The sequence below is a fragment of the Canis aureus genome, chromosome 18 (assembly GCF_053574225.1).
Source record: "Canis aureus isolate CA01 chromosome 18, VMU_Caureus_v.1.0, whole genome shotgun sequence".
Classification (NCBI taxonomy): domain Eukaryota; kingdom Metazoa; phylum Chordata; class Mammalia; order Carnivora; family Canidae; genus Canis; species Canis aureus.
The window spans coordinates 22,104,205-22,120,057 of NC_135628.1; the positions used below are offsets into that span (position 1 = coordinate 22,104,205).

Genomic DNA, 15,853 nt, shown 5'->3' on the forward strand with positions numbered 1-15,853 from the left:
AAGAATGGAACTGCTCTGATTAATAGAGGGAGAGAAAAATAGGTAGGTTTCCTGAGTGTGGAAAGGCACGGAGGCTTGCAAGATAATGTGAGGCTGTAGGCAGTATATGGAATAAAGAAGTCCTGAAAAAATGCTTGGTGGGGGGGTGGGGGGGTGGAAGACAAGGGTCTGTGAAAGAGGGCAAAATGATTAGAAGAAGGCTACCTAATAATTAGTTGGACACAGTTACCTGCTCCAGTGAAACCCCACTTTGGCCTCCTCAAGACTTTTGATGTGTCTGCTGCTCACAAATTAGCCTGTGAGGGCAGATTGTTATGGATTAAGGAATGGCTCGGTTGTACATCTAGGTCAACATGGTCACATATATGGATGCACATAACTGAATAATTAGGTGAAGAAGCCCTCAAATCCAAAATAATTGTCCCCTAACTCTTTAGAATTCATAGAAATGTAAAAGGAAATCCTTGACTGGCCATGGAGTGTGGAATGGAGTTCCCAACCCATCATACCTGGATATCAAAGGGCACGGGGGCCTCAGCTGATGGGTTTCCACATTCTGTCAAGTGTCCAAAACCTTGTTGAGATGGACATACCTTTTCAGAGTGACAAACAATGAAACTGGGAGTGAAAAATGCTTATGTTTGTATAGCACCCCAAAGTTGATAACCCTTAAGAGCTCCTCTGACAGCCTGGAAGTCGGACAACTCTAGTGTGGTTTAGGTGGGGTCATCTTGTCTTTTCTAGTATTTCCATTTCAGGTCTCATCTCAGACCCCAGAGGGGCCTTTCATGCTTTCCTGAAATGATCATTTCCAGCAGTGTTGATGACTTTTCAGGTTTAAAGGTGAATGGTCTGTTGGTGGCCCTGGCCAAACTGACAGTCCTCTCAGCATGTGATAAACAGTCATCTCAGCTGATTCTGCTGAACTGCTGTGGGCAGGAGGAGGAGAGTGCCCGGTCACCACAGATCAAACACTGGCGGCCTGTTTCCTGTGCTGTCCTGGGCCTCTCCACCAACTCCTCCCCGCCCCCCTCAGCCCACCGTGTCTATTTGGATTGACTTCTACTACCCTGAGAGGGGCAGCCCAGGTGGCTCAGCGGTTTAGCACCACCTTCAGCCCAGGGCGTGATCCTGGAGACCCGGGATCGAGTCCCACCTCCAGTTCCCTGTATGGAGCCTGCTTCTCCCTCTGCCTGTATCTCTGATTCTCTCTCTCTCTCTCATGAATAAATAAAATCTTAAAAAAAAAAAAGAGGGGCAGAGGAAATCTATCTCCTACCCCATTATCTGGGACCACCACGGGATCTGGCACAAGGATTAAGAACAATTACCAGGGGACTTCAATCAAGGGGAAATCCAAGCCTGCCTTCAACCCTTACACTGCAGAACTCCTATACAATTGCAAAGCGTTTCCATGGACACTAGAAACTGTCCTAACTAATCTCCACTGGATCCACTTGCCAGGCCCACTGACCCTCTCCGTTCCCCCCATCAGACACGCTGGCTAAGAACCACAGCATATCCAAAGCTCCTGACTAGAAACTGACTCCCTAGTACAGGTCTTTGCAAACTCCAGGCTGAGCTCCATGAGCGTGTCATCAAAATGATTCAGTAGTTTCCATCCAGAATTTAAAAACAAAACAGGAGTAAAATTTTTGGAAAAAACATCAAAGTGGATGATACGTTGTAAGGGTAAGCTGTGTTTTCTGAAGTTTTTGTTTGAGGGGCATGTGTGTGTTTGTATTTCTATGAGTGTGTCCGTGCGTGTGTTTGTGTGTACATACTGGGCTGCAATAGCAAATGCCTTTCTCCCTCTGGATGCACATTCATATAGTTTAAAAGCTACTGCTCTGATATACCCATGAGCCTCTGTTCCTACCAGTTGTGTGGCATACTTACAGAGCTGCAGTTATTTCTAGACTTATTTTTAGCAGTTGTACTTGATAAATTTATATTAGTACTTTTACTAATTTAATTTATTTAAAGCAGATGAGCTATGAATGTAAAAAGGCAGAAAGTTGTTTCTATAAAAATAGAGCTGAGCGATTTGGAAATATTTCATACAGTGAGTTGCTAAAAATAATTGTGCTATCAAATTAAGTTTGGGTAAGATCCCTATAAAATATCGGTGAAAATATTTTAAAAATTCAGGAATATTAATTCATATAATTTTACAAGGGTCTTTAAGTCATAAGTTCCTTCAAGGAATGGATTTGAGGGGCGCCTGGGCAGCTCAGTCAGTTAAGAATCTGCCTTCAGCTCAGGTCATGATCTCAGGGTCCTGTGATTGAGCCCCGAGTTAGGCTCCCTGCTTGGTAGGGAGTTTGCTTCTCCCTCCCCCTTTGCCTCCCCCCACTGCTCATGCTCACACGCTTGTGCTCTGTCTCTCTCTCTCCTTTCAAATGAATAAATAATCTTTAAAAAAAAAAAAAGGAAAGAAAAGAAATGGATTTGAGTAAGAAAGACCATAGGAAAACCCTATCAGCAAATCCACACTGAAAAAGAGGCCTATGTCCTAGAGTAGAGTTTTGTCAGTGAATATCAGGTATATGTGTTAGACCAAAATAGTGTATATAGTATATAGATTTCCTATGATTCTTTGACACAACAACAGAATTTTTTAGTACTACCTCATCAGGTAACACACAGCTTCTAGTAAACATCCATTTCATTTGATCTAGAGAGGCAAGTAATGCAAATACCAGCATCCCCATGCTGCAGATTAGGAAATGGAAGCCAGGGAGTGAGTAGGGCAAAGTTAGGCTAACTGGAGAAAGTGTGGCAAGCCCCAAAAGTTTAGCGATTTTTTTTCAGCTGCATAATAATCCATTGGACGCTATGTAAATGTTAAAAAGACATATATTTTCTTATTTCTCTAATGTCAAAAAGGGAAACAAAGATAACAAAAGTCTTCTCCTTCAGTTAATGATGTCCCCAGTGAGGAAAGATTTATCAGCTCTCTGGCTCCATTTTTATTATTATCTTTGTCCATTTCTTGTTGTTCTTATTTTTCGATTATAAACAAAATCATTCTTGGCTATGTGATAATGAGCTTTAAATATCACAGGTGTCATTGGTAGACATCCAAACACAACAAACCAGCAAACAATTACATGGCACAGGCATCAATCCCACAGCAAGTGGTATTAATTAGTTCATTGGTTCATTCAATGGCTAGCTATTGGTTGTCTACTATGTTCCAGAGACTGTTCTAGTTATACTGGGGAATCAGGGAAGGGTAGAACAAATGTGAACCCGAAGTCAGAACACCTAGGCTCAGGTCCTGACTCTTTCACATACAGAACTTCTCTTCCACCACAACAAGAATTGTTGACTATCTACTACATAGATGTTGGAACATGTCAGATTTTTGTTAAAGTTTAAAAAATATTAGGGAGAAATGTTAAAAATCCAAGAATCTGAATTTATACAATTTTGCAAGTGCCTTTAAGTTGTAAATTTGTTAAAGAAATGGATTCGTTCAAGAGATTGCATTGGCACCTCCATCAGCAAATCTACCAATCACATGTCTAGACATTGAGGATTCCGTGACTAACAGGACTCACCAGGAAGATGACAGTGAATGACACCCGCAGTCTGCCCTCAAGGATCTACAATCTAGCAGAGAAGACAAACTTCAGGTAAATAACTATACAAATAAGTAATTACATCTGTGATAGAGTTATGAAGGGGAAGTTCAGGCCTGGGGAAGGCACACAGCAAACTGCGTGGTTAGAAGTCACTTTCTTCAGACCATCGTTAGCCTCCTTCCTCAGCCATAGAATGGAGATGGCCATAACTGCCCTTCTTATTGTCCTTTAAGGGGTTTCATGAGGATCAAATAAGAAATTGAATAGGAAAGTGCCCTGCACATGTAGGAAGGTCATTAGATATAATCTCTCACACAGCCCATGGTTCAATGGTACTTAATAAATACTGGGCAATAGAAAGGAGGCATAGAGTGAGAAATATTTATGGAAGAGAAAGTCAATTATTTGGAGAGAATTGCATCATGTACTTGAATAGCTAGAAGGTTTAGAAATGTATTTTTTGTTTGTGTGTTTTGCTTTTGACTGGAATTAATGATTGTTGAATTTTTTTTTTCCAAATCTGCTAAGGACTTCCCTTCCCCCTCACCCCCTTCATATCTGAGCCCTGAGCAGAGGACACCTGCTTGCTTATATACCGAACCAAGGTTGAGTTTTATTCTCAATTTTTCAACACTACCCAAGCTACCTCCGGACATTTGGGCTGAGAACTCTCCCTAAGAGCTCTGTGTTTATGTGACAGAAGTTGTCTTGGCTTTGCCCCATTTCCCCCCAGCCCTCATCCTATCTTTCCTCCCTCATTCTGGGCAGGTGACCTCCCCCTTCACACACACAATCCTGTTTTATGAGAGAAGAATGAGGCTACTTGCACTGCAGGAGTCCCTTCCTCCACAAAATAATAGCTCTTGGGTCCCCTTCTGTCAAATCTGTCTCTGAAGTGCCTTGTTTCCCTTCTGAGGCTAATTCAAGGCTGACTGCTCCCCATTTCTTCTAGACTCAGGCCTTCTTCGTTTCTCCTCTGGAGCTCTCCGTTTAGTCCATGCACAGCTGGTCTCCTCTATCTTGGAGAAAGATGAGCTTCTGGACCCACTACATCTCTAAACCACCATGCAAGGTCTCTTCCTCCCATTTGTGCCACTTTCTTGGGGAGTTCTCCACGTTCCCCACCTCCTTACCACTCGCTCCTCTTGAGTTCTGTTCCCACCCCTCCTGCTCCTGCAATTGCTCTCAGGAAAGGCTCCATGACTTTCTAACAACAAACCCAATGGTGTTTTGGTCAGTCTGCCTCCTCCATGAGAAGAGCAAGACTGCATGAAGGGAGAACCAGAGATTCAAGCAATGAAAAGGGTCAAAAGGGAACTGAAGGGATTGGATCAAGAGTGTGGGTCTGTTCATGGCCCTGTGGTCGTTTTCTCTTTCTCTTCCTCGGAGTGATCATCAGTGGTCACTTCTGTGCACCATCCCAGGTTCTCCATCTTCAGCCCTGGCCTTTCTTTAGTCACGAGGGCCCATCAGAACTCTGGTGTTACAATATCATGCAGTTTCCGAATAGCCTGAAAAACTTACACAGCTTTCAAATATTCTATTATGCCGTCAAAACTTTGAGACTTAATTAAAGCACACAACCAAAGGCTTATGAGGTTCCTCATCACATTAAATCCTATGGAGTGTCTGCCTCCAGAAGGTAAAGAGCTTTACTTAGGAATGCATGGAAAAAACTGGAACTTGTCTGAATGGAATAAGTGCTCAAAACACAGGAGGTATTATGAGTATTAATGAGCACACAGGTTAGTGGAGAAACATCCCCCTCATGGCTCCATTAACCAATCTGCCTGTTTTCTCCATTTTTTAGTAAGCAGGAAAAAAATTAGTTTGCAGTGATGATTGTCAAGAGAATACAATAAAAGAGCAAATTACTTTCTCTTCTTGTGTGCCAGAAATGAGAAACACCTTGCCCTGGCCTGGCCTCTAGAGGGCCATTATGTGGTCTACTTCTTTTTGTCAACTATCATAACGACAGTGTGAGAAGACGGACTATACTGCCTCTCACCTCCTACCCTTGGATTGGCCTAAACCGTGGCATCAACCATTTCTTGAATCAAATATTTTATCACTATAGACATGTTCTAAGCCTCAAAATATGCTCTTTGCAAACTGTGTGGACTGAATTACTGTATATAGAGAGACACAGGAAGATTTTCATGTTTTGTTTCAATGTTTCCACCATGGGAAAACCAGTAAAATTTTGTACATCTTACTGTAATTACAAAATACCTCTACAAAATGCATTACCTTTCCTATCAATCAGTTCAGGATTCCAACTCATTTGCTCAGCCAGCCAGAGAATTCCGTACTTGGAAAAAGTGCACTTCTAAACATCTTTCTTTTTTTTATCTTTTGATACTATGAAGCAACTGTCCATATTTCCCTTTTTTGCAATGACCACAAGGAAACTCAAGCTCAAATTGTAGTCTGATACTGGTAGTAAAATAAATTACCTACGTTCACTAGCAACAGGTAAGATCTGCATTTTATATCTAATTTTACCCTTGGTGTTGCACGATTTTTAAATCTCGTTTGATTTTGTTTTTACTCTTGTTATCATATGTAATTCTATAAGCTTCCACGAATCGTACTAAAATAAAATCCAAACTCTCTTATAGCCAGAAAGAGCAACCTCTCTCATTTTGCCCCTGATTGCCGCTCTAAATACATTTGCCATCACTCTTCTCCCAGTTCACATCGGCCTTCTGCTATTCCTTGCACTCACCAAGCACTTTCTTTTCTCAGCGCTTTTGCACTTGCTGTTCCCTCTTCCTGCTATGCTCTTCCCCTCCAAGGCTCACCCTTTCTTTTCCCTCTAATCCAGTGTCACCTGTCCAGATGGGCTACTCCTGGCCGGCTACCATGTATAAAGCAGTGTCCTCGATCCCCTTTGCCTCCTATCTTGCTTTACTTATTTACTTTATTTTAGAACATTTATCATTATAGAACATTATAGAACATTTTATACCAGCAGCCTGTGGGAGAGTGGTTATGAACACAGACTTGGGAACCAGACTGGATTCATATTCCAACTTGACCACTTCCTAGTTATGTGTCCTTGCCTAAATTTTTTCACCTGTCTGTGCTCAGTTTCTATGTCTATAAATGAAGAGCATATAAAATAGTGCAAATAGCAACGGCTAAGTGTTTCTTTTGTAAATAAATAAATAATTACTCTTTATCATCTAACTCTCAACTTGATCTGTCTCATGCATCACTATATTCTTAAATTGAATAGTACCTGACATATGGCTGGTGCTTAATCTGTTGAATAAATTCTTTGCTGGGACCAAGGAAGGGCATTAAAAGTTTAATAAATCCATCTTAAACCTGTGGTTGAAGAGAAGGAGGACTGGGCTAAGACTTGGAAGACAGGGATTTCGGGTCTTGCTCTGTTACTTGCAAGCTAGTTGATTTTAGGCAAAGTAGTTATAACCTGCCCAAGTCAACTAAACAAACTGGAATAAGAAAAGACTGCTCTGGTCCAGAGGTACTGGGAAAGTAAACAAGCCCGCCCTTGCTCCATAAATAAGAGCTATATAGTGTTCCCCAAGGAGAAAGTGAGGCTGGGTTTGGTTTATTAAGCACTTCTCTGTGCTGGGCTCTGAAATAAGCTCCAGAAATATGGAGACTAAGGACTTGGTTCACCCTGGGAATATAAAGACGAAAGACTTTTTAATTTATTTTCTATTTTTATTTTTTGAGGGCAGCTCTAAGGGAAATGACAGAATCACAAGAAAGAAAAGTAAACAATTATGATAGAGTGATGAGTGCTCTGGTTGGGGTAGGTTTTGGAATCACAGAAGAGAGGCACCTACTCAAGGCACCTGAAGGTGTGACCTTCACACTGACACTTGGAGGGTAAAGTGGAATTGTATGGGTGGGGAGGGCTGTTCCAGACAGAAGGAGTGTGCATGCAAAGATGGGGAGCTGTTTCCATCTCACATTTTGGGAACTGAAGATCATTCATCACACCAGGTGGAGGGGCCACATAAGAGGAGGTGGGCAATCATGCTACAGGACAGGTAGGGGCCCAATCTTCTCGGGTGATACTAAGATTCTCCTCCTTCTCTGTAAAAGTGGGTGAGTATCCTCTGGAGCTCACACATCTCTCCTTGCCCTGGGAGCCATCTTGATTCCTCGTGGCCTCGAAGCTGCCTGCTGAGATGTATGTCTAGTGCCTGAGGGAAGCTGACAACATTCCTCAGAGAGGAGGTGGGTGATATAACCCAGGCTGTCAGACTTAGTCAAATTTTTCCTAGATGAACATGCATTAAGCCTTCCAAAGCTTGAGGAGAAGGCTCAAGAGAAGGCATGGCAGAAGAGAGAGAAGAACAGTCAGGGTTAGGCGCTTGCCTAATCTTTTAGACACCTTTAACCTATTCTTTCTTTTTCCCAAATTATTTCTTTCACTGCTTTCTCCCATCATGGCAGATGGGTTCCACTGATGGCCCCAGCTCACCACCCATCTCTGTACCTATGCCCTTTGCCATGTGAACTATGGCAGCAAGAGGTGAAATCTATTTCCCCACCTATTGAACATGGCTTGGCTTGCTTTGGCCAATTGAATGTGTTGGAGGTGCTGGCCTGCAGTTCCAAGCCTAGCCCTCAGTTCCCTGCTGGAACCCTGCCTCTACCATGAGGATGAGGATGGGTTGGCCTTCTGCAATATAAGAGGCAAATGGGAGATAGCAGAGTAATTCCTATGGAAACCATTCTAGATCAGTGACCCCCAGTCATCCTGTCAGGTAGCTGCAGAAACATGAACAAGTTCTAGCTGAGGTGGGCCAAGCCCTGACCATCTGCAGAACCACTTACCCAACCCTTAGGCTTGGAAGAGATGATTAATCGTTGTTGGTTAAACTACAGTGTTTTAGAGGGTTTGCTACTCAGAACAGCTAGTTAATATAGTTACCAATATCCTTTTCCTTTTTGCCTCAGCTACCCCAAAAAGGGTTGAAGAAACATGATCCTAGTGAATAAATTAGGGAGAGGGCTGGAGTCACCATTGGGGTTTCTTCCCTCTACTCTTTCATCCTAGGATTAAAATTTCCACTATATGAGTACTAAATGCCCAGAAGAGACACCACTTGGGCTGCGAAACATGTTTTCCACTCTGATAAACCACTTTTCCCTTTACCCACAGCATGGCTCCTCTGCATTCCGAGGTTGAAGGTCAGTGCTAATTGGCACCAATGCTCAAATCTTCTCTGGGCATCGCCTCACAAAAAAAATCCTTGCAAAGTGGAGAATGGCTGGGGCGGGGGGGTGTGTGTCATGGAGGGGGGAGGACAGCACAATTCTGATCAAGGGCTAAAGATAATTTCACTGGCTCACTATGGGCCTTGTTTGTTGGTGATAAAAATAAAAGCTGAGAGCTCAGCAACCAGAGTGGCTCCAGAGCTGATATGTAGCCAAGTTGTCTTGATGAAAAGGCAGGGAATTGTAAGGCCCACTTGCCCTTTAATGGGCACTTTGTGCTTGTCTGGCCTCTCAGCCAGAGATCAGGGAAAATCTATTAGTGAGATCCACACCATTCACTTCCCATGCTCAAGCCATCTGGGAGACGTCTTACACATTCCTTTTCTGATCCTCTAATTGGAACTGCTGACTGACTCATGTGTACCTGAGTGGCTTAAGATGGGGATGCGGAGAGCTCCAGTACCAAAGCATTTTAAAGGGCAGCAGGAGATGTCATTCACGCTGTCCACAGATCCTTTTGGGTAGATGTGGATGGATGCCAGGAACAGCCGGCTTGGAAGGTCTCTGTGCAGAGATGGTTGATTTGTAGTGACCTCTGACTGCACTTCTGTAGCTGAATTCTGCCGATGTCAGTGAGCTGAGACTGAGTGTACTGGAAGTTAGCTGGCAAAGAGGCAAGGCTCGTTTTCTGAGCCTTCGCTCAGAGTTTCAGAAACCCAGACAGGATGTCTTCTGAAAGAGGCCTTTTAGCTATAGTGTTCAATGCCAAGAGGTGAGAGCTACTTGCAAATTTAACAGGGAAAACAATTCAGTTATAGTCAGTTGGTTCCAGTTAATCACCCTCATGGGTCTTCAGATGGCTGAAGGAGATATGGACCATTGTTTGGTCAATAGCTTGCACTCTTACAATGACTCTTCCAGTCATTGCCTGGAAGGCCGGCCTGCTTTTGTGCACAGGTGACAAGGTGTACTTGCTCAGTGTGACTGGGATGGTAAGGGAGAGACTCCAGGGGAAGCCAGGCTTCTTCCCACCCTGCATTCCTTTGCATTTCACAGCAAAGGCTTCTTCTAAAGAAGGCTTTTCAAATTTTTATTGGGTACCTACTATGTGCTGGGACCACTGTGTATGGGAATGTAAGAAGGAACACAATGTGGCTCCTGTTCACATGTTGCTCAAGAGCACCAGGCTCTTCCTCAGAATGCTCTGTCCTTCGGATTCTCTGGGAACCCAGCACAGCAGCCCTTCTCTCTCTGTGTGCACTAGGATCTAATCTAACTGGATGTACCTAGAAGGCTGAAGGTTGAAATGGGTTTTTTCCTTCCCCTGGATATATAACGAGAGACTCTTCTTTCTTACATATTTATGAAAATGAAACTTGTATTTTGTTAATTTTTGTCCCATCACGTTCCAAAATGTGTGTGTGTGTGTGTGTGTGTGTGTGTGTGTATTATAGGTCATTAGATAAAAAGGGAAAGGATACAAGGGAGACTACAAGTAGGAAGAAACATATATATGTCATGAAATCCTGTAAATTTGATTGGGGCAGGAATGAGGAGCACAAATTTGGCTTTAGGCACCTTGCTTCCTAGGAAAGAAGAAAACCTATCTGGAATGTGTGGGCAGAAGACCCAATGATGCAGGAGGTCTTTATTGTCTCAGCATTCTGCAGAGAGGTGGGCTGGGTGCATGAGGGGCTGTGCTCCAGAAGAGAGGCCACCCATTCTTGTTTTTCCTTTTACTAGGGTGAATACGAGAGAATCTTTACACAGGAAGCTTTAGGCTCAGGTGCCAGCTATACTTAGATATTAGATTTTAGAGATCTTGGTCCCTCTTGTTGTTTGATAGTTGGGAAACAGCCTCTCCAGCTGGAGGGAAGGGGTTTCACTGTCTCAGCTAGCTTGTTGCATGGCAACAAGCCAGAGAACGTCTTGGGTCATTCTTTGAAGAATCCTCTTGCTTCCAAATCTCCATATTTGCACTTTAGAGCTTCCTGACATTAAAGACTTCATCTCTGGGCAAACCCCAAATAACGGGACCATCAAGCAATAGTGGATGTCACAGTAGCAAATGTGAGGCCAAAGGATTTTGTGTCAACTCTCATATCATACTGCAGAAATGGTAGTATAATGCCCACAATATGCCATGTGAGGCACTGCCTTTGGGCAACTCCTTTTCCTGCAAGATAAGAAGCATTCCCATAATCTATTATGTGGCAGGATCCTGGGAACTTGCTCCTGGAGGCTTCTCATCACTGTGCCCTGAGGGCTCTTACTGCCTTTAATCTTCCTCCCTGCCTATATATTATCTTCATCCCTTCTTATCGCCCCCAGATAAAGGAAGAATATAACTGAACATACTCCCACTCAGTTTGTCACATAGCTGGCTAATGTGTTGGGTCAGCCACGCATTCTTTCAGTCCAATCTACTATTGAGTACTGAGACAATCAATTTCTTAGGTAATAAAATTAATTTCTTAGCAACCAGATGAGTCTGCATTATCTATAAGACAACTGTGCCAAGGTATTTCAAAAAATCTACAAAGTGGTGATGAAGTATCTACTCATTATAGGTTAATAAACTGATAGTATAAGACATTTATTCATTTTCATATAAATGTAGCTACCCGTTATCCTGATTTATTCCCCAAATTTAGTCTTGTGTGCTTAAATTGAGAAGTTACAACATAAAAGGTTTATCTTTATAGCTGTCACTAGTGTCATATTTATATACATGCTACAGTCACCAACACTTTCACAATTGAGTAGCAATATAAATTGAATAACTTTAAAGACTATATATGTTTCCCTCTAGTACAAGTGTACATTCATTTATATTATAACACCATTTCTGTAAAGGATTGGCTGTAACAGAATGGAATCCAAATGGGTTCAACCACTGCTCTCTTTTTTTCTACTTGAAGCACACAAAATATCACTTTAGTTTCCTTTCTTATTACTATAAAAATAATATTAAATGGGAAGGAATGACAGATGGAAATATATGCATAATAAATTGTTAGTTTAAGAATTAAATTTTTACTTATATTTGCCAGATTACTGTTCACATTTTAATATTTCTCTACATTTTCTTCATCTAATAAGGGAGATTATAGCTATATCATATATATGATATATGATAGATTACATACATATATATTATATAATAAGGGGGATAATATTCCCCTCATGAATATGTTGTAAGGATCAATGAAATGGTATATGCGAAGCATTAGCATTTGGAGTACCAGCAAAGCATTAGCATTCAGAGTACCAGTACTTAATAAATGCTAATCTGTATCATAAATATTGCTAATATTTATTTATTTATTTATTTATTTATTTATTTGAGAGCAAGCGAGTGCGTGAGGGTGGGGGTAGGAAGGACAGAGAGAAGGAGGGAGAGAGAATCACAAGCAGACTCCACCTCCAGTAGGGAGGCTGATATAGGGATAAATCCTGCAACTCTGAAATTGTGGTCGGAGTCAAAATCCTGACTCCGATGCTTAATGGATTGAGCCACCCAGGCACCCCTAGTACTGCTATTATTTTAAAAGTTGGGCAAAAAGATGCCAAATCAAGCTGTTCACATTTTCCCTATAAGTTCTTTTTAAAAAAGAACCTTTGAGTAAACTCATCAATTATTTTATTCTTTTTCTAACACTCAGGTCAACTAAAAGAGAGTTGCTGCTGTATAATTTCAGCCCATGTGCAGGTGTAAGCATTAACATTAAAGATGGAAGGTCTGTATTGGCATTTTTGGTCACTATATTTTAAAGGAAATTTAGTCTTCTTGTCTAAGATCACAGAAGGAGAGGCAGAGAAGAGAGTAGAATGAAGGTTCTAGGTTCTAGGTTCCGTTTCTTTCATTATCAATTTTCAAATGGTTATTGAGCTAAACTCAGTTAATATGAAGCTTATTTAATATGATGATCATTGGATATGAACCTGGGGTCCTACTATTAGGATCTATTATTAGGATTCTAGTAATAGGATTTGTGTTCATGTATAGAGAAAATTCTCTTGAAGTTATAAATGTAGTCCTACTACATTATGTATGTTAATGTTATATAGCATTAACACCCAACAGCTGAATTACTATACTGTACAACATTATATATCCTTTCCAAATGTCCTGTAGAAACTAAATATTCTATTTTTTTATAATGTCAAGCTCCTCCTACTTTTTACTCCTGCCAAAGGAAGGAAAAAAAGGAGAGACAAAACAGATGGATACATTTTAGTTCATTCATGGAATTCAGATTAAAGTAGCTGCTAATTCCTAATAAATCAGGCATTCTGTCTTTTATTTTCAAGTAATTTTTAACCCCTCCAGTTGACATTGCATTTCCTTTACAATGTTATTTATTGCCATCCATGTAAATAGGCGACTTCGGAGAACGAAATGAAAAACTCTGTGAAGTGTGTTTGGAGTACTAAGTGACATGTGTGACCAGTTCTTACAGTGTGGAGGGGGTGTTCTTGGTATGTTAATGGCTCTCAGCATTCTGTCCCCTTTGTTCTTTGTGGTTGATAGAAGTCTGGAAAGTGTACTTTAGATGTTATTTGTATTAAACTTCCTTTTCTATGTCATAGAATGATGAGATCCTCATAGAGAAGGCTGAGAAATACGAAAGGATTCCGAGGAAGAAGGATCTCTCGACTCCTAAGAGTATCTGCTGTCTAATTACAGAACCAAATTTGGGCCCATTATGTAAGGCAGCAAGCCTCAAGCAGCATGTAGCACAGGAACAGCTTCAGAGAGACCTGGGCAAGTCATGCTACCTTGGAGAGCTCTTGAGAGGAGCCACTGCATTATGTCTACAAGACTAGACTGTAATGGGAGAGCGTGTCACATATTCTTCCAACAAAAATGGACACCTGCATCATTATGTCTCCCTTTGCATCCATTCTGTAATATGGCAAAGGAGTGATTAAGCCCCAATGTCAGCCTATGACTGGAGGTCTTTAATGTGCATGATCAGAGTGTAACCCCAGGGGGCACATCTTAAAGGGGCAGGATTCCCTTCTCCAAGAACATTCAGAGTCCAAACAAACCATTATGAACCAGAGAAGAAAGTTGGGTAAATCCAAAGGAGAGGAGGAGAGACTCTTTCTAAATGAGCTAGATAGAAGTGCGCACTATATTTTTCAATAACTTTTATTAGACTTCTTTCATCACAATACCTATGCTACAAGTAAAGATGACATATTGACAAATCCTTACACACAGGAAGAGAAGCTGAAGTCAGATTTACATTTTTAGCCCTAAAGCAAAACTCTATAAAGCACATACACATTTATTCAACATTTGACAAAATCACACTCATGATGTGTGAGACATCATGTACCCAGCACACTCCTCGTTCCTGGATCTCAAATCTACTGGAGATGCTTCACAGGAGGTTATATCAACATGATAGGAGAGATAAGAGGAAAAGGAGGTGGAAGGCATCCTGCCTGTCACACACCAGGCAGCTTGAGCTAGTAAAATCAGACCCCTTGCAAAGAGACATGGTATCTTCTCATGTATCTGCGGTCCTCAGATCTCCACATAGCTGAAAGTTTAAAATATGAGCCTACAGCCATGTCTTTCAGCACGTCATACACCAGTCTGGCCCAAAATGCATTGAAGCCCAGGGACAAGTGAATGCATTGGAATTTGGCTGGTGAGTGGCAGGGTCCCTCTGAGCTTCCCAAATGGCTTTTCAAAGATCTGTAATTTGGCAAAGCTACAAACCTCTTACATTAACTGAAGATACTTCTTCATTTTTAAAAATTGTGGTAAAACATTACATAACATGAAATTTACCATTTTAACCATTTTTAAATGTACAGTTCAGTGGCATTAAGTGTATTCATGCTGTTGTGCAACCATCACCACCATCCATCTCTAGAACTTTTTATCATCCCAAACTGAAACTCTGTACCCATTAGATAATAACTCCCCATCTCCCTTCATCCTAAAATCCATTCATATTGTAAATGACATTTAATGTTATAGTTTTCATTCCCGATTGCTCCTGTATATTATTGTAAAAAAAAAAAAAACCCTCCATTTTTGCTGCCCTTACATGCTGCTGCATAAGATGCTAACAAAGGTTTCTGGAATTTTTATTTTTCACCACAGAACTGAGTTTTCACCAGATACATTAAGACACTAAACTAGCATGGGTGGCAGTACTTGAATCCTGCTTCCTGTCACTCCCATGTGGTTAAGGATAGTGTACGGCCAGTTGTTACTAGTGACTACTCCAAGACATATTATGACACACACCCTCCTGCTCAGCCACAGGGCAAGGACCTCAAAGACTTGGTCTGGAAAAGGATACCCGTAACTACCTCCATTCCTGCTCTTAGATTTCTTCAGTCTTTCTTCTTCCAAACTCCAACATGCCAGACACCCCTACTTTCTCTAAGGCCTATATTCCCTCACAAGCCATCACTTACTAGAATATTTTTCACTGTAACAGACTTATTTCCATACAGTCTAGTATTCAAAATAGCTTTCCTTTTACATTCTCACAGTGCACTGAATTAGCCATGTCTTGATTCCCTTAAAAGGCTTTAAAAAATTATAACAGGGGGATCCCTGGGTGGCGCAGCGGTTTGGCGCCTGCCTTTGGCCCAGGGCGCGATCCTGGAGACCCGGGATCAAATCCCACGTCGGGCTCCCGGTGCATGGAGCCTGCTTCTCCCTCTGCCTGTGTCTCTGCCTCATTCTCTCTCTCTCTCTGTGACTATCACAAATAAATAAAAATTAAAAAAAAATTATAACAGATTAAATGGACAATTTGAATCAGTATAATTAACTGTAGGAGCTGTCTCTTGGTCAAAATGAGATTTTCCATTTTAGTTCACAGTTAGCTAATCATGTCTTCACTTGTTGCCTCATTCATTCCTACAAGCATTTATTAAACACCATCTATGTGTCTGTGGCTGTGCAAGGCACAGGAGATCCAGAGACTTTTGAGTTACAATCCAGTGGAAAGACAAACAGAAACATTCAGCCAGAGCCCAGCATAGCTCCTTAGAAGACGTGCTTTGTGAAAAACAAAATG

At 41.5% G+C, this 15,853-nt stretch overlaps 2 long non-coding RNA genes across 2 annotated transcripts in view; one reads left to right on the forward strand and one right to left on the reverse strand.

The window, feature by feature from the left end:
* Positions 1-15,853, reverse strand: part of LOC144288733 (uncharacterized) — a 178,264-nt gene that overhangs the window by 65,667 nt on the left and 96,744 nt on the right. The gene's annotated exons all lie outside the window — the stretch shown is intronic.
* On the forward strand, positions 10,514-15,527 carry LOC144288297 (uncharacterized). Its single transcript, XR_013356258.1, has 4 exons — positions 10,514-10,865; positions 12,461-12,535; positions 13,180-13,277; positions 13,389-15,527. It is a non-coding gene; the product is annotated as an uncharacterized LOC144288297 (long non-coding RNA).